At 43.7% G+C, this 18,668-nt stretch overlaps 1 pseudogene; it reads right to left on the bottom strand.

Moving 5' to 3' along the window:
* Positions 1 to 7,561: 7,561 nt before the first annotated feature.
* Positions 7,562 to 7,679, bottom strand: LOC126413361 (5S ribosomal RNA; annotated as a pseudogene).
* Between the last annotated feature and the right edge of the window lie 10,989 nt (positions 7,680 to 18,668).

Genomic DNA, 18,668 nt, shown 5'->3' on the forward strand with positions numbered 1-18,668 from the left:
ATTTAAAACTCAAGAATCAGCCTGGTACCGTAATCACGGCTTAAATGCAGTAGAGCGATTACACGCAGCGAAAATCTAATGTAGAGCCCCAAATCCGGCATTCAAATCCGCTTGTCCGTGGTCGGTACCGGACAGCTTACACAACCAACCAGTAGCAGTGGTACTGCGGAATCTGTTCACCCTAAACGATACTGGAGATCCTAAGTAAACGTAGAGATTGTAAACGTAGAGATTATGTTGTATGCATGTCTTTCGCTGATTCCTGATTGCCGCAGTATTCAGCATAAAACCACACTGAGGATACAAACGTCATCAAATACCTTCTAATATCGCATCAGATTTCCTGTACCCCGCATAGTGCAGCAAGTCGAAGTGATACGAAGTTAAAAAGTCGTTGGAAGTCTGCCGCACAAGTATTGAACCATGCTGCTTCTAAAGCCATCCATAGTTGCGAAAGTACTGCCGGTGTTGGATTTTCCGCACGAACTGGTCTCCTGATTATACCCCATAAATGTTCGATGGGATCCATATCGTGTGATGTGGATGGCCGAATCATTCGTGCGAACTGTCCAGAATGTTCTTTAAACCAATCGCTATCAGTCGTGGCCCATTAACACTGCACATTGTCATGCATAAAACTGAAGCCCATGAATGGCTGGAAATGATCTCCCAGAAGCCGGACACAACCATTTCCAGTAAATTATCGGATCAGTTGGACTAGAGGACCCAGTGCATTCCGTGTCAACATAGCCCATACCATTATAATGCCACCATCAGCTTGCACAGTGTGTTGTTGACAACCTGGGTGCATGATTTCGCGGAGTCTGCGCCACATTCGAAACTTACCATCAGCTCCAAATAAGTGAAATCAAACTCATCTGATCAGGGCATGGTTTTAGTCATCTAGGGTCCAACCGGAATGGTCAACAGCCGAGTAGAGGCGTTGCAGGCGATGTCGTGCTGTTAGCAAAGGCACTCGCATCGGCCGTTAGCTACCATAACCCATTAACGCTAAATTTGGGCGCACGGTCCTAACTGATACGTTGCCGTTCGTCCCACATTGATTTCTGTGGTCATTTCAACGGAAAGTTGCTTGTCCATTAGAACTGACACCTTTATGCAAACGCCGCTGCTCTCGGTCGATAAGCGAAGGCACTCGGCCACAAAGGCCGTCGTTCACAGCTTTGTCCGTGTTGAGAGGTAATGCCTTTTCTCGGCTCTCTCTTGACAATGTGGACCTCGGAATAATGCATTCCTCAACGATTTCCGAAGTGGGCGTTTCATACATCTAGCACCAACTGTCACTCCGCGTTCAATGACTGATAATTCACGTGGTACTGCCACGTCACGTCGTAAAACGTTTCACATGACTCTCCTGAGTACAAATGACAGCTCTGCGAACGCTTTCCCCCTTATACGCTATACTACCGCCATCTGTAGTTACACGTATCACTAACCTATGGATTCTGTCACCTCAGTGTATTTCACTCTCACGCCGTCTCCATGCAGTGCAGAGGTGGGGGAAGACACTGGTCGGATGCGACTGTGCTCCCAGGGTGCAAGCACATACCGTAAGTGTAGTTCCTAGCCAGGACTGATCAGGACGAAGTAAGTCGCTGTCCACAACATAGGCAATATTTTGTCCGTGAGGCTGGTCGAGTGAGTAAGACATCAGTCCCAGGTTTTTATTGGTGCATAGGGAGTGTGCAAATGAATCCCTCATTGAAGGCACTTAGCTTGACATTGAGCACTGCTTTGATGACTTGACGCCAGGAGTTCAGCAATATTACCCACTTCTTGTGCGATACACGCTCTCCATTACAATTCTGAGTCAGGAATAATGAGCGCTTTCTCTAAAAATGTAGTTTTATCTGTTGTTGTTGTGGTCTTCAGTCCTGAGACTGGTTTGATGGCGCTCTCCATGCTACTCTATCCTGTGCAAGCTTCATCTCCCAGCACGTACTGCAGCCTACATCCTTCTGAATCTGCTTAGTGTATTCATCTCTTGGTCTCCCTCTATGATTTTTACCCTCCACGCTGTCCTCCAATATTAAATTGGTGATCCCTCGATGTCTCAGAACATGTCCTACCAACCGATCCCTTCTTCTAGTCAAGTTGTGCCACAAGCTCCTCTTCTCCCCAATTCTATTCAATACCTCCTCATTAGTTATGTGATCTATCCATCTAATCTTCAGCATTCTTCTGTAGCACCACATTTCGAAAGCTTCTATTCTCTTCTTTTCCAAACTATTTATCGTCCATGTTTCACTTCCATACATGGCTACACTCCATACAAATACTTTCAGAAACGACTTCCTGGCACTTAAATCTATACTTGATGTTAACAAATTTCTCTTCTTCAGAAACGCTTTCCTTGTCATTGCCAGTCTACATTTTCTATCCTCTCTACTTCGATCATCATCAGTTATTTTTCTCCCCAAATAGCAAAACTCATTTACTACTTTAAGTGTCTCATTTCCTAATCTAATTCCCTCATCATCACCCGACTTAATTCGACTACATTCCATGATCCTCGTTTGGCTTTTGTTGATGTTCATCTTATATCCTCCTTTCAAGACACTGTTCATTCCGTTCAACTGCTCTTCCAAGTCCTTTGCTGTCTCTGACAGAATTACAATGTCATCGGCGAACCTCAAAGTTTTTATTTCTTCTCCATGGATTTTAATACCTACTCCGAATTTTTCTTTCGTTTCTATTACTGCTTGCTCAATATACAGATTGAACAACATCGGAGAGAGGCTACAACCCTGTCTCACTCCCTTTCCAACCACTGCTTCCCTTTCATGTCCCTCGACTCTTATAACTGCCATCTGGTTTCTGTACAAATTGTAAATAGCCTTTCGCTCCCTGTATTTTACACCTGCCACCTTCAGAATTTGAAAGAGAGTATTCCAGTCAACATTGTCAAAAGCTTTCTCCAAGTCGACAAATGCTAGAAACGTAGGTTTGCCTTTTCTTAATCTAGCTTCTAAAATAAGTCGTAGGGTCAGTACTGCCTCACGTGTTCCCATATTTCTACGGAATCCAAACTGATCTTCGCCGAGGTCGGCTTCTACCAGATTTTCCATTCGTCTGTAAAGAATTCGCGTTAGTATTTTGCAGCCGTGACTTATTAAACTGATAGTTCGGTAATTTTCACATCTGTCAACGGCTGCTTTCTTTGGAATTGGAATTATTATATTCTTCTTGAAGTCTGAGTGTATTTCGCCTGTCTCATACATTTTGCTCACCAGATGGTAGAGTTTTGTCAGGACTGGCTCTCCTAAGGCTGTCAGTAGTTCTAATGGAATGTTGTCTACTCCCGGGGCCTTGTTTCGACTTACGTCTTTCAGTGCTCTATTAAACTCTTCACGCAGTATGATATCTCCCATTTCATCTTTATCTACATCCTCTTCCATTTCTATAACATTGCCCTCAAGTACATTGCCCTTGTATAGATCCTCTATATACTCCTTCCACCTTTCTGCTTTCCCTACATTGCCTAGAACTGGGGTTCCATCTGAGCTCTTCATATTCATACTTCTCCTTTCTCCAAAGGTCTCTTTAATTTTCCTGTAGGCAGTATCCATCTTACCCCTCGTGAGATAAGCCTCTACATCGTTACATTTGTCCTCTATGCATGCCTGTTTAGCCATTTTGCACTTCCTGTCGATCTCATTTTTGAGTTCATTTACTGCATTTTTATATTTTCTCCTTTCGTCAATTAAATTCAATATTTCTTTTGCCACCCAAGGATTTCTACTAGCCCTCGTCTTTTTACCTACTTGATCCTCTGCTGCCTTCACTACTTCATCCCTCAAAGCTACCCATTCTTCTTCTACTGTATTTCTTGCCCCCCATTCTTGTCAATTGTTCCCTTATGCTCTCCCTGAAACTCTGTACAACGGTTGGTTCTTTCAGTTTATCCAGGTCCCATCTCCTTAAATTCCCACCCTTTTGCAGTTTCTTCAGTTTTAATCTACTGTTCATAGCCAACAGATTGTGGTCGTAGTCCACATCTGCCCCTGGAAATTACAATTTAAAACCTGGTTCCTAAATCTCTGTTTTACCATTATATAATCTATCTGAAACCTTTTAGTATCTCCAGGGTTCTTCCATGTATACAACCTTCTTTCATGATTCTTGAACCAAGTGTTAGCTGTGATTAAGTTGTTCTCTGTGCAAAATTCTATCAGGCGGCTTCCTCTTTCATTTCTTAGCCCCAATCCATATTCACCTACTACGTTTCCTACTCTTCCTTTTCCTACTGTCGAATTCCAGTCACCCATGACTATTAAATTTTCGTCTCCCTTCACTATCTAAATAATTTCTTTTATGTCATCGTACATTTCTTCAATTTCTTCGTCATCTGCAGAGCTAGTAGGCATATAGACTTGTACTACTGTGGTAGGCGTGGGCTTCGTGTCTGTCTTGGCCACAACAATGCGTTCACTGTGCTGTTTGTAGTAGCTTACCCGCATTCCTATTGCTTTATTCATTATTAAACCTGCTCCTGCATTACCCCTATCTGATTTTGAATTTATAACCCTGTATTCACCTGACCAAAAGTCTTGTTCCTCCTGCCACCGAACTTCACTAATTCCCACTATATCCAACTTTAACCTATCCATTTCCCTTTTTAAATTTTCTAACCTACCTGCCCGATTAAGGGATCTGACATTCCACGCTCCGATCCGTAGAACGCCAGTTTTCTTTCTCCTGATAACGACGTCCTCTTGAGTAGTCCCCGCCCGGAGATCCGAATGGGGGACTATTTTACCTCCGGAATATTTTACCCAAGAGGACGCTATCATCATTTATCCATACAGTAAAGCTGCATGCCCTCGGGAAAAAAATTACGGCCGTAGTTTCCCCTTGCTTTCAGCCGTTCGCAGTACCAGCACAGCAAGGCCGTTTTGATTAGTGTTACAAGGCCAGATCAGTCAACCATCCAGACTGTTGCCCCTGCAACTACTGGAAAGGCTGCGGCCCCTCTTCAGGAACCATACGTTTGTCTGGCCTCTCAACAGATACCCCTCCGTTGTGGTTGCACCTACGGTACGACTATCTGTGTCGCTGAGGCACGCAAGCCTCCCTACCAACGGCAAGGTCTATGGTTCAAGGAGGGGAGGGGGATTTTTACCTATGGGACATAAAAATGAAGCCCATGAATAGTTGCAAGTGATGCACTAATTCGCGGAATAATGTAGGTAGTTAGGTAAAACATGACACACATGCCTGAGATGCTGTGAGGTTTAGTTGGGATAAAAACGAGTAACGAATGCAAAAACCGGTGCCACTGGATAGCAACATGTCATCGAGGCCGCTCGGGAATCGTATATGAAGTGAGCTGTAGTGAGACAGCGAGTAAGATGCGCCAGCAGACGTGGCATGTTGGAATCCACGATATCCAGTTTTCTGGCGCTATAAGATAAGATCATTGATTTGAAAACAGCGTAAGGAGCCTGAAGATGGCAAATGAATTGAAGAAACTGGTTGCTTTCGAAACAAAATAAAATACATTAAAGTGTACGGCTGTTCGTAAAGTTTATTGAATTGAAAATTACATACCAGCCAATGTCCCCTGGCCGTAATGGACCAGTAAAGTTAGAATAGCTTGGTCGCTTTCCTGAAGTTATTGAGAATTATTCCAAAATGTTTAGTTCAGCCACGTCATTTTTCTTACAAGCATACCAACACGGAGACTTCTATCGAGTGTGCTGTCGGAACGCCTTGTTTTCCTCTAGAACCAGGTGGCTCTGTTGTGCGATCATTAGACACTATTTCGAATAATCTCTGTCCGTAAGTACCTATGGAGCTCAGTATAATTCATTCATGCACCATACCGTGGCGGCTTCTCTCCAATATTCTTAGAAGAATGCTTGTAAAATATAAATTGATTTAAGTAAATGAGTAAAGTTGAAAATGTGTGCCAGAACGAGATAAGAACGCTTGTCTCCTGCTTACTATGCGAATGCTCTGATCACTAAGGCATCCGGACACAGTGCTCAGCGTAGCTGCACGGTGCACGGACTACCATAGTACGTCTCTCGTGAGACCGGAAGTTTCAACTGATCTATACAATACTAATGTAGTGCCCTTTGCCCATTATCCTCATTACTCGTGGCATTTCGCCAACTCCCGTAAGAGTTCGACCCTGATGTGGATCCTCACTGAAGAGATCACTGGCCGTCCACGCCTTAATTTTATATATGCGGGGTTTGTTCATGTCTGAAAGAACGGACGCCACATCTATGTATCAATACAAAAATGCTGCGCACCATCTTGCGTCATCATTTCGCCGCCCCCCCCCCTCCCTCCCTCTCGCCGCACGATTTAACGGACGGTTCTATTGGTGACGGGTGTCCTCCAGGGAAACTGCAACGTAAACTAAAGACGCAGCTGAAGTGTAAATGTGCTATTGTTCTGCAAGCTTCGAGGTGCGGAACCTTACTTATAGCCGGGACCTCACTATGACGTCAGGTATAATCGGGAAAGGGGCCCCTTTGAGGGAAGAAATCGGTGAACTCACCTTTATTTAAAAATTTTCCTCACGTAAGGGCCAGGATATTGAGGGCAAGATGAAGCTGTGTTACCAGGGCCCCTAACGTATCTTTAACTTACTTAGCCCGGTTAATCTGGAGGTTCATCTTAGTCAAGTGAAACCCTGGGAGCAGCAGGTGTAAGCTTCGGGCCCATTTTGATGTAGGGCGTGGCCTCCATTGTGAGGCGGAGGATGATATGCGCGCCGTTGGCGCCAGTCGCTTCTCTGTATTCATTTACGATCTCTGCGATCGACTCTGTATTGCGTGGTCGCGGTTTTCCTCATTGGCCAATTTTCAGCTGTTTAAGGGAACTTCGCTGTGGGGAGAGGGCTGGTTTTGGTCGGTTGGTTTGCGCCCGGTGTGCAATCTGGTTGTCGGCGGTCGCTCTTTGCACATGTTCTGCCTCTTTCTGGCACGTGGACGGTGGGGCTGCGGTCGGAGACGTCCGTGCGGTCGATGAATGTGTACTGTGGCTAGTGAGAGGGCGATGGTATCAAAAAATGGTTCAAATGGCTCTGAGCACTATGGGACTTAACATCTTAGGTCATCAGACCCCTAGAATTTAGAACTAATTAAGTCTAGCTAACCTACAGACATCACACACATCCATGCCGGAGGCAGGATTCGAAGGTGCGACGGCAGCAGTCACGCGGTTCCGGACTGAAGCGCCTAGAACCGGCGATGGTATCATCTGTGCTGCTAAACGACATCAATGTATGAAAGTGGCTTTGGAATGTATCACAGCCTGCAACCAGATACGCTACAGAATCAAACGGTGGGAACTATTCAGGTTCTTAAAGTCCTGCTGTACATAAAGCACTCCGTCTTCAGGCCACGAGTGGCGTGCTGGGACCATCCGACCGCCGTGTCATCCTGAGGGAAGGATGCGGATAGGAGGGGCGTGGGGTATGCAGACCGCTCTCCTGGTCGTAAGATGGAATTCTTTACCGAAGCCGCTACTATTCGGTCGAGTAGCTCCTCAACTGGCATCACGAGGCTGAGTGTACCCCTAAAAATGGCAACAGCGCATGGCGGCCTGGATGGTCACCCATCCAAGTGCCGACCACGCCCGACAGCGATTAACTTCGGTGATCTGACGGGAACCGGTGTATCCACTGCGGCAAGGCCGTTGCCCTGCTATATATATATATGTATATTGAATTTTGTGCTGTTTGCAGTTTGCAGTTGGACTGGTGCACAACTTATTGAACAGTGGTTACCTGTGTGAATGAGGGTTGCCTGTTTTGAACGCTCTTTAGATACGGGCAAGGAGTATGTATTTAAGTGCGTGTCTGTACACTTCGAGATGACCACAGGTTCGGTTTCCTGACTGTCTGCTGGTATTTAGGTAATGTGCTCAGAAGTAAACAAGTAGGGGCTTAATGATGAAAAATGCTAGAGTTCTGTCGTATTGTAATTATTGAGTGTGTGTTTATGGAATACATATAATTAATCTGCTCTGGGGTTATGTTATGAGTTAAGTAACGAGTGCGTGATTTAGCACTATGACCAGCTTCTTATATATTTGAGTATATTATCACTTCCCGCTCTGGCAGTAATAAGCCTGTCTGCACGTTTTATTAATGACAAAGTAGAGCATATATTTAAAGTGGTTGATTCTGAGTGTGAATGGCTTGTCGGTCCCTTGTGGCCGTATGCCTGTTTTGAAATTTGTCTAATGTTTTAAGGATTGTTTTGCTCTGGATACTGCCCAGTTACCGTGTGATTTTATGTTGTTACTTCAGTGGTATAATCAGCGATGCGCGTCGTCCTTTGCAGCTGGTCGTTTAACTGGGGGACGACGCCTTGGCGGCGGCCAGTTTCAATTGTAACCGATAGCGCGGTCGCTGTGCTTACTAGTAGACCCCAGTTCTTCGGCGAATTTAATTTGAGTATTTTATTATTTGTTCCTGATGACGCCGAGGCGTCCGTCTTACCTTATTCACTGTTCCTTTAGTTTTCTTTCAGCCTCGGTCTGAGTTTAGTTTCCGTGCACCTCTGATATACATGTCACTGAAATTTTGTAATACACGAAAAATGCCTTTCTTTGTACTGTGTTTTTAATCTCTTATTCAGAAAGAGAAACTTTGAGTTGATACTGCTGTTATGTCTTAAAAGGTGTCCAGCTTCTGTGGGAGTGTTTCTCATTAAACCATTTGTTTGTATGGTTCTTAACATTTATGTAAAGAGAGGTTGAAATTATTTATTGCTTGGGATGGGCTTTGACACCAGCAAACGTTTTGTCTGTTTAGTAATGTTTCAATTCTAGGGCAATTATGTATATTATTGTGGGGTAACAACAGTCTGCTGCTGGCTTGAAATTGTTAAATAAAATCTGTTGGAAATTACAAGCCAAAATTTGTGTTTGCTTGGTAATTATTGCCTTGTCTTTATTGAGTTGAAGTATTTTTGAGCGTGCGTCCCATGTCACACTTTTACTTCAAATATTTCCCAACTGTGCATCGCGGCTCGCAAAGGCGTAACGATTTTAAAGTAGGGACATCGGGATCGTTTCACAGAAACAATAATTTTTTTTATTCGCTCTCTGACAATGAGTAAAGGAAAAATGAGTACACTAGTAACGCCGTCTAGCCAGCCGGCAAGTTAAGCATTGTTAGATAGTAGGTTGGAAGTCGAATTGTGCTACGTCACTCATTTGTTTTTATTCAGAAACGGTTTGAACGTTAGTTTTGTCGACTGCATGTCGTTTTTATTTTATGTTTGTCTTCTGTGTTTTGTGTCTCTCAGTTAACACGGTCAAATTTTTTATACACTGAAAAGCCAAAGAAACTGGTACACCTGCTTAACATCCCGTAGGGCCCTCGCGAGCACGCGGAAACGCCGCAACACGATTTGGCATGGACTCGACTAATTTCTGAAGTAGTGCTGGAGGGAATTCGCGCCATGAATCCTACAGGGCTGTCCATAAATCACGAAGGAGATCTCATCTGGACAGCAACTCATACCAGATATGCTCAATAATGTTCATGTTTGGGGAGTTTGGGGGCCAGCGAGAGTGTGTAAACTCAGAAGAGTGCTGCTGCAGCCACTCTGTAGCAATTCTGGACGTGGGGGTTGTCGCATTGTCCGCTTGTGAGATGGTCATACGGGAATATCCTCAGTTCATCACTATCTGGGAGATGCTGCGTCCCACCGCTCATGCGCGACTAGAACACCACGTTCAAACTGACTTAAATCTTGATAATGCGCCATTTTAGCAGCAGTAACCGATCTAACAACTGCCTCAGACACTAATTGTGTTATACAGGCGTTGCCGACAGCAGCGACGTATTCTGCCTGTTTATATCCCCCTGTACTTGAATACGCATGCCTGTACTAGTTTCTTTGGGCTCTTCAGTGTATGACATTTGAATGGATCATGCAGTTCTGAAGACATGAATGGACGAAAATTCAAGAATATGAGAAAAGCTACTTGAATTTAAGCTTTACGTGAACTGCTGTTCGAAATGAAGAACGACCAAAGTTCATCATTTGTTTCAAAGTCCTACATACTGAAACTACTCTGAGTAATAAAATCAAAAATCATTTAGAGTCCAACCACAGTAGTTAAAAGAAATAATAGAACAGAACCTTCACTAAACAAGCTACGATTTCTTCAAAGACTCTTCTTTCATGTAACTAAGTTGCCTAGCTTGTTGCAAAGAGCGCCAAAACCACACCATAGCGGAAGCCCTTATTTTATGGTTCAAATGGCTCTGAGCACTATGGGACTTAACATCTATGGTCATCAGTCCCCTAGAACTTAGAACTACTTAAACCTAACTGACCTAAGGACAGCACACAACACCCAGCCATCACGAGGCAGAGAAAATCCCTGACCCCGCCGGGAATCGAACCCGGGAACCCGGGCGTGGGAAGCGAGAACACTACCGCACGACCACGAGATGCGGGCCCTTATTTTATCAGCTTCTTTGGACGTGGTATCTATTATGATAGGCGAGTCAGCTGCCAAGTAACTGGCAAGTGCGCCTTTGTCACACAACGCTACTAGTTGTCGAATACCCAATATGGCTGACGAGATTATCGATCAGCTGCTTTAAAAAAAAGTTTTTTGCAACTTATTTGGATTAAGTTGCAGACAACCACAATGTTGCACATCTGATATGTTACGTGCTGTTTATCCATGACAACAGATTTGATGAGGATACTCTTCTCTGCAAGAAAATAACTCTTGGAACAAAAGCAAAAGACCTGTTTGAAATTGCAAAAGATTATGCGGAAGGGAAAATTTTGAACTTAAAAAATTGTGAAGAAACGTGTACAAATGGAGTTCATAATACGGCTAGCCGTTACGCCGGAGTGCAAACTCTGATTGGTAAAGAGGTTCCTTAGGTATTTAGACACATTGTTTTGTTCACCGAGAAGTACTGGCATCAAAAACATGAGCCATGTCCTTCAAAAGGTTGTTCAATCAGTGATCGAAGTGGTAAACTTCAGTAAAAGTCGGACGTTTCTGTCTAAATGTTTTCATCAAATGTGCGTTAATATATGGGCTGAGCACGATTTCCTTATTTATTTCATTAGTTCTCGCGTGCCTTAGTGTGCGAATGTCTTCAAAATGTTCTATGCACACAGGAATAAACTTTTCTCTTGCCCTGTTCCAGAGAAATATTTGAAACTTTCCGAGACAGTGACTGTTACGAATTGTATCTTTGTGTCCTCCTTGAAAAACTCAGTTCACTGTGTGTACCCCATCAATGTAATGAGAGAAACGTTCTGAAACTGTCGGACAGAATTTCAGCCTAGAGAAAGAAACTAATATTGTGGAAGGAAGAGTTGAACGATAAAAATGCATAGTACTTTTTCCCTGCTATTCAAATGGTTTTCGAAGACAGTTACTTTGAGTTGAGCGAAGAATTGAAATCTGTTTTAGTGAATCATTTAAATTTTCGCAGCACTTCAAGAAGTTGATAACACAACAGGATCAAAGTTTCTTTCAGTACTGAACTTCCATCAACACTTGTGACGGAAGAACAGGAGCAATTTGTTGATATTTTCTTAGACTCTACATTGTAATTGAAGTTAGTTTTCTCATAACTGCTTGAGTTCTGGAGTTACGAAGCAGGAGTATCGGCAAGTAGGTAACAAGGTCCATAAGAGTTTCGTTACTTTCTTCGACTTCCTGCTTATGTGAGGTAGATATCCCACTTGTGGAACTGATGATGAAGAAGCAAGCTCATCATTCCTATCGATGTACGTTTCAAGAAACAGATATAATAACATTGAAAGTTGACTAAAATGTGCTATGTCTACCGTTCCTAAGGTAGCAAATACACTTATTCATTTTTTTCGAGACTTATGTTTGTTTACCCTACCGAGTCGGATGTCACCCGCGAAATGAGTTGCGGGTGTTTATATATAGCTCATGGGCTCCGTCGACCTACAGAATTAGAAAACAACTGCTTTAGTTGACACACACGTCTTTTGTGCATAATTCGAGCATAAAGTAGCTCATTAAATCAATTACATGTCCAGAACTAACTAATTAAAATATCATCCCACATAGACTTTCACATCAGTAATTACTATTTCTAATCAAATTAATTACGCAGTATTTATCATCAAGCGGAACAGAGCGTAGACTCCAACACTGGGCAATGCTACATCTTGGCAGGCGGTAAAATTTGCTAGGCAGAGAGCGGATCACGACACTTTTTCACTTGTGTGAACCTCTTCTGCAAGCCCGCAGGCCATTAAAGTGTAATTCACGTTTTATGCTGCTGATTCCCGTTTCTATAGTTTTTGAGCTACGTTAGCTTTAAATTTGCCACTGAATGTCACCATTCACAGAAAAAGTTGTTCTTTTCGATTTTTGAGATCTGGAAGATTTCTGGTTGTGTTGACCACTTCGGCTCTTAGCTTGATACACTGTACTGAAAACACACTCTATAACTGCAGCTTAGAGCAGCTGCACTTTCTCTCTCGCCAGAGTTGATAATTTAAATGGGATCTATCATGGAAGACTTCTAAATTGTTACAACGGGCTTCCCATCTAGCCTCAATTACTATCATATAATGATCCATGTAGTTCACACATATTAAGACTGCTTCAATGAGGTGTTGCAAAATATTGTTAGTATGCGACGGGAGCATTTATGTTTGTTAACGGAAACATGGTAAGCCTATAAATTCCTAATAGGATGATTAAGACCTCTTAGTTTTCGCATTCACTTATAATTGCGAGTAATCATTAACTAAATCTGTTTTAGAAAAGTACTAGCGTTGACAAATTGAGACGACAAATTTTTCGGTCAAGGAAGGGAGTAAAAATCAGTGTTGCAGAGTGTTTTCATGGTGCCCTTAAAATCACTGTGTATGTATACGAACATGCCTAGCATCGTCAGATTTCGTTTCCACTAGATCGTGAATGATAAACAGAACTGTACGAACTCTAACCGTGCGAGCCTGGGCAAATGGTTTATCCACAAATCTCATTTCCGAGGATACTCCACATGTATTAGTATTAAAAATTAAGAACAACGAAATAATTTCCATGTACAGACATTTGCAGACTTACAGGTCTAGAATGAAACGGGTGTGGGTGGGACAGCCGTGCCATCCAGGCGTTTGCCTGAAATAATTTAGGAAAACCGCGGAAAACCTAAATCAGGGTGGCTGGCTGAAAACTGGAGCCTCCACCCTCCCGAATATAAGGCCACTCTGATTAAAACAGTGCTATCTGACACTCTAGTGTACAATACTGTTTTAAGAATAAGGCTTATGCTACACTGTTTAGTCATTTCTCGCTCCCAGATACTGCACACACTATACACAGATATTTTATGAAGTTACACATACTACACGCACTATCAGCTGATGTCAGGACTATTTTGCGCACCCTGACTTCCCATTTGCTATCTTAAAAACTGATTCAGCATTTCTCTACAAGGAGTGAGAGGTTGAGCTCAGAAAAAGGATAAGTTATTAGTACTATACATTGCATATTTTCGGGAGTAAGTGTTTCCAGAAAACGAAAAAAAGGAAGGTAAAACAGGACCTGAAAGTTTTATTTGATGTGTTACGTGTTTTATTAACGTTATTATTTTTCTTACAGTTTTTACTAAGCCCCTACTATGTTTTCTCAGTAATGCCTATGTGTGTAGAGTGTCTCGATTAACATATACTTTTTTAACTGCCTTTTTAAGTAAATTCGTTTTAGCAATTTCCGTGATCTCCTTGGACAATTTAGTCTGCAGTCTTACTCCTTAGCAGAAAATGCTGTCTGAGTTTAAGATTATTCGTTCTTGGTGGATGTAAGTGAAATCTGGATCTTGTTCCATGGTCATGGGCAGAGCTGTATGTTTAATAATGGTCAATGTTATTTTTGATGTGTGCAGCTGTTTGGATTTGTACAGAAGACTGCCGGCCCAAGTGGCCGCGCGGTTCTGGGCGCTGCAGTCTGGAACCGCGAGACCGGTACGGTCGCAGGTTCGAATCCTGCCTCGGGCATGAATGTGTGTGATGTCCTTAGGTTAGTTAGGTTTAACTAGTTCTAAGTTATAGGGGACTAATGACCTCAGAAGTTGAGTCCCATAGTGCTCAGAGCCATTTGAACCTTTTTTTTTTTTTTTCTGACAGAAGACTGGAAATTTTGACTGCGGCTTATCAATACATTTGCACGCTGCAGTTAGAATCCCAATGTTTTGCACAGATCCTTAGAATGAGCTCGACAACTGTTTTTGGTTATTATTTTTAAGGTCATTTCTGAAGTTTGAAAACTGTGTTCATATTCTGTGCAGTTGATAATGCCGTAGCTAAGAAATGAGTGTACATATTAACAATATGTAATTAAAAGACAATGGATGTTACACACTGATGACAGGACTCTAAGGGCGTAACATGCAATGATATTCTATTTCCAAATATCTCTGTATGTTCACAGCAGTTCAGTTGGAAATGAATATTCTTCTTAGAAATTTTGCTTCTGTTATATTACACTCCTGGAAATTGAAATAAGAACACCGTGAATTCATTGTCCCAGGAAGGGGAAACTTTATTGACACATTCCTGGGGTCAGATACATCACATGATCACACTGACAGAACCACAGGCACATAGACACAGGCAACAGAGCATGCACAATGTCGGCACTAGTACAGTGTATATCCACCTTTCGCAGCAATGCAGGCTGCTATTCTCCCATGGAGACGATCGTAGAGATGCTGGATGTAGTCCTGTGGAACGGCTTGCCATGCCATTTCCACCTGGCGCCTCAGTTGGACCAGCGTTCGTGCTGGACGTGCAGACCGCGTGAGACGACGCTTCATCCAGTCCCAAACATGCTCAATGGGGGACAGATCCGGAGATCTTGCTGGCCAGGGTAGTTGACTTACACCTTCTAGAGCACGTTGGGTGGCACGGGATTCATGCGGACGTGCATTGTCCTGTTGGAACAGCAAGTTCCCTCGCCGGTCTAGGAATGGTAGAACGATGGGTTCGATGACGGTTTGGATGTACCGTGCACTATTCAGTGTCCCCTCGACGATCACCAGTGGTGTACGGCCAGTGTAGGAGATCGCTCCCCACACCATGATGCCGGGTGTTGGCCCTGTGTGCCTCGGTCGTATGCAGTCCTGATTGTGGCGCTCACCTGCACGGCGCCAAACACGCATACGACCATCATTGGCACCAAGGCAGAAGCGACTCTCATCGCTGAAGACGACACGTCTCCATTCGTCCCTCCATTCACGCCTGTCGCGACACCACTGGAGGCGGGCTGCACGATGTTGGGGCGTGAGCGGAAGACGGCCTAACGATGTGCGGGACCGTAGCCCAGCTTCATGGAGACGGTTGCGAATGGTCCTCGCCGATACCCCAGGAGCAACAGTGTCCCTAATTTGCTGGGAAGTGGCGGTGCGGTCCCCTACGGCACTGCGTAGGATCCTACGGTCTTGCCGTGCATCCGTGCGTCGCTACGGTCCGGTCCCAGGTCGACGGGCACGTGCACCTTCCGCCGACCACTGGCGACAACATCGATGTACTGTGGAGACCTCACGCCCCACGTGTTGAGCAATTCGGCGGTACGTCCACCCGGCCTCCCGCATGCCCACTATACGCCCTCACTCAAAGTCCGTCAACTGCACATACGGTTCACGTCCACGCTGTCGCGGCATGCTACCAGTGTTAAAGACTGCGATGGAGCTCCGTATGCCACGGCAAACTGGCTGACACTGACGGCAGCGGTGCACAAATGCTGCGCAGCTAGCGCCATTCGACGGCCAACACAGCGGTTCCTGGTGTGTCCGCTGTGCCGTGCGTGTGATCATTGCTTGTACAGCCCTCTCGCAGTGTCCGGGGCAAGTATGGTGGGCCTGACACACCGGTGTCAATGTGTTCTTTTTTCCATTTCCAGGAGTGTATCTATGGAGGTGCCATCTACATTTAATTTGATAGGGTCATTTTCCCTCTCCGGTAAGTGTTCTACTATAAGTTTAGACTTATTTGAGGTATGTGCGATCTCTGCTCATTACATCCTTTCTGCTAAGTATCATCAGAACCAGATGTTAGTTACCCCTCTTATGCCTAATGCTTCTAGCTTATTTAGAAAATCTTATGGTCCAAAGCCTCAGAAAGATCTAAAAATATGACTGTGACACAGTCATATTTATCAAGAGAGTCAAGTACCACTTTCGTGAATTGTACCTATGGCTGATTATGTACTTCTACCAAGACGGAAAGTAAACTGTGATTCACCTAAAACGTAGTATTTATTCGAGAAGCTCATTAACAGTTCTTGAGAAAGATGTCAGCAGGAGAAGGGACCGGCAATTTTCTGTGTTTTTTGCTTTACACATGTTTAGCATAGGTACAGGCCTTGCCTGTTTCACATACTCTGGAAACTCCCTGATGAAAATGATTCATGTGATCATTGTTAAGGGATCTTGTCATTGACACTAGACTGATGCAAAAAGGGGTAGTAATTTTGTGTTTTTGTTTTACATTGAGAATTTATCTCTGTACCTCAAACTTTCTATGTTGTACTATAATGAAATCTACAGTTCTGTTAACTTGGCACTCTTGTGACTAATGTTGGCTGTATTGTCATTGCGGCCTAAATCCATCATCTTGATCGCACAGTCATTTATTAAAAGCATGACAGGATTCGGCCTCTAGTAATAGGCCATCTTCAGATGATGCACCATCTGGCTGACGGTGACGACGCTTTGAACAGATATACATTTAGGCAAAATGTTTTAGTGAGATAAACGTGTCCATTCTTCCAACAATTCTATTACAAAGCCATAGAGAACTTCTGATGCACTTTCGTATGAGCAGTTTGGTCTGTTACCATCATTACATCATGTGTCTCGATTCGTTTACGATCTTTACCTAGTGTGTCTCGATTCGTTCGATATTTGCTCTCGTGTTTGCTTGATGAAGAGTCTGAAGACTGCAGCACTGAAGCACTGAAGAAGTGGTCATAGCCGCATCCAATTTAATACTAAAAAGTGGTCGTAGCTGGCTCGTTTATACGAGTTTCTTTAAAGACGTACTGCACTTACACAGAACTTCTTCAACAAATCTTCAAGGGGCCACCAAAAGGTTTCCGTTCGAACGCCGTACAGTCCAGAATCGGTATACCAATCAGGCAAAAACACTGTGAGCACTGAGGGAATCATCCTACCGACGCACCATGTTGAAGATACGCGTTTGGTAAAACATCGCGTTCTACAGCATCGCCGGCCGCTGTGACCGAGCGGTTCTATGCGCTTCAGTCTGGAACCGCGCGACCGCTACGGTCGCAGTTTCGAATCCTGCCTCGGACATGGATGTTTGTGATGTCCTTACGCTAGTTAGGTTTAAGTAGTTCTAAGTTCTAGGGGACTGATGACCTCAGATGTTTTAAGTCTCATAGTGCTCAGAGCCATTTGAACCGTTTCTACAGTTTGAATAAGCCCGTAACAGGATTCGTCCTCCCTTCGAGGCCTTTTAAGGGACCGATGGCGAGATAATTGCATGGGGAGACATCTGAACTATAGGACGGGTTCTCGAGTATCTCCCAATTGAGTTAGAGTAATTCTGAGTCGACGTCATTTGCAACACGGGGACGTGCGTTATCATGAAACAGAAGCACCACTCGACGCAATACTCTGCAACTGTGGTCACTGACAGACGTTCTTCCGCATACACGTTCTTCATTCTCCGATAGATGTCTACTGGTATTTGTCTTTCGACAGTCAAGAAAATAACAGAATGTTGATCCTGTTTGGGCGCATTTAGGTAATAACGTCGCCATAGTTCTCATTTCCGTATTTACCGTATCCACGTCGGAAAGGCACGAATCCCTTGGCTACAAATCGGAGCTTGTACAGCCGCATCGCAGTAGCGCAACGTTACTTATACGTTGCAGCAACGCCCTCAAACGGAAACTTTTTGATCACCCATTTTATGTATTCCATTAGGTTTTCATAATACTGAACTCACTTATTCGTCAAATTTAGTGTCATTTCTTAGTAGCCCCCGAATGTTTAACTGATGTGACATGCTCCGCAATATTATGACTGATCTTCAATCGTACACTAGTAGGTTTTCTCTCTTAGTTACGGCCCTTACTTTCATCTGCATGTCAATAGAGTTGGCGTTAGTTAAAAAAACTGTAAATTTCATCCACCACATCTTTCTGCAGACCATTACGATCATCCAATGACGGTACTTTCCTGTAATCAATAGCTTCATCGGCGAATAATCCGATAGTGCTGCTTCCTTCCATCTGATAAATGCTCTCTCTAAGAAAATTTTCATTACTATGTTCTATTAGCCCAGACTTCTTGGAGCTAATGGTTTATTTGTGAAGCTACTCTACATCTTAATACTGGAAATAAATTTCCTCACTGAGGCGCAATCAATGTGGATATCCTGTGATTAAGCCTTTTATATCGTTTAACATAAGCTCAACGGCCAAATAGATAGTCACCTATAGAGAAATCATTACAAGCATCAGTTAGTACCGTGTAATTCTGCCCCTGGATTTGATAACCATATGCATTGGGCTAGGAAGTGAGTCCATGAAGTTCTGCAGGTACGTCGCATTCACGTTAAGCCATTTGCTGACAATTTGACCGCGCAATTCGCCATACTGCTGGTATGCTGGTGGCCTTTTAA

The sequence above is a fragment of the Schistocerca serialis genome, chromosome 7 (genome assembly GCF_023864345.2).
Source record: "Schistocerca serialis cubense isolate TAMUIC-IGC-003099 chromosome 7, iqSchSeri2.2, whole genome shotgun sequence".
Classification (NCBI taxonomy): Eukaryota; Metazoa; Arthropoda; class Insecta; order Orthoptera; family Acrididae; genus Schistocerca; species Schistocerca serialis.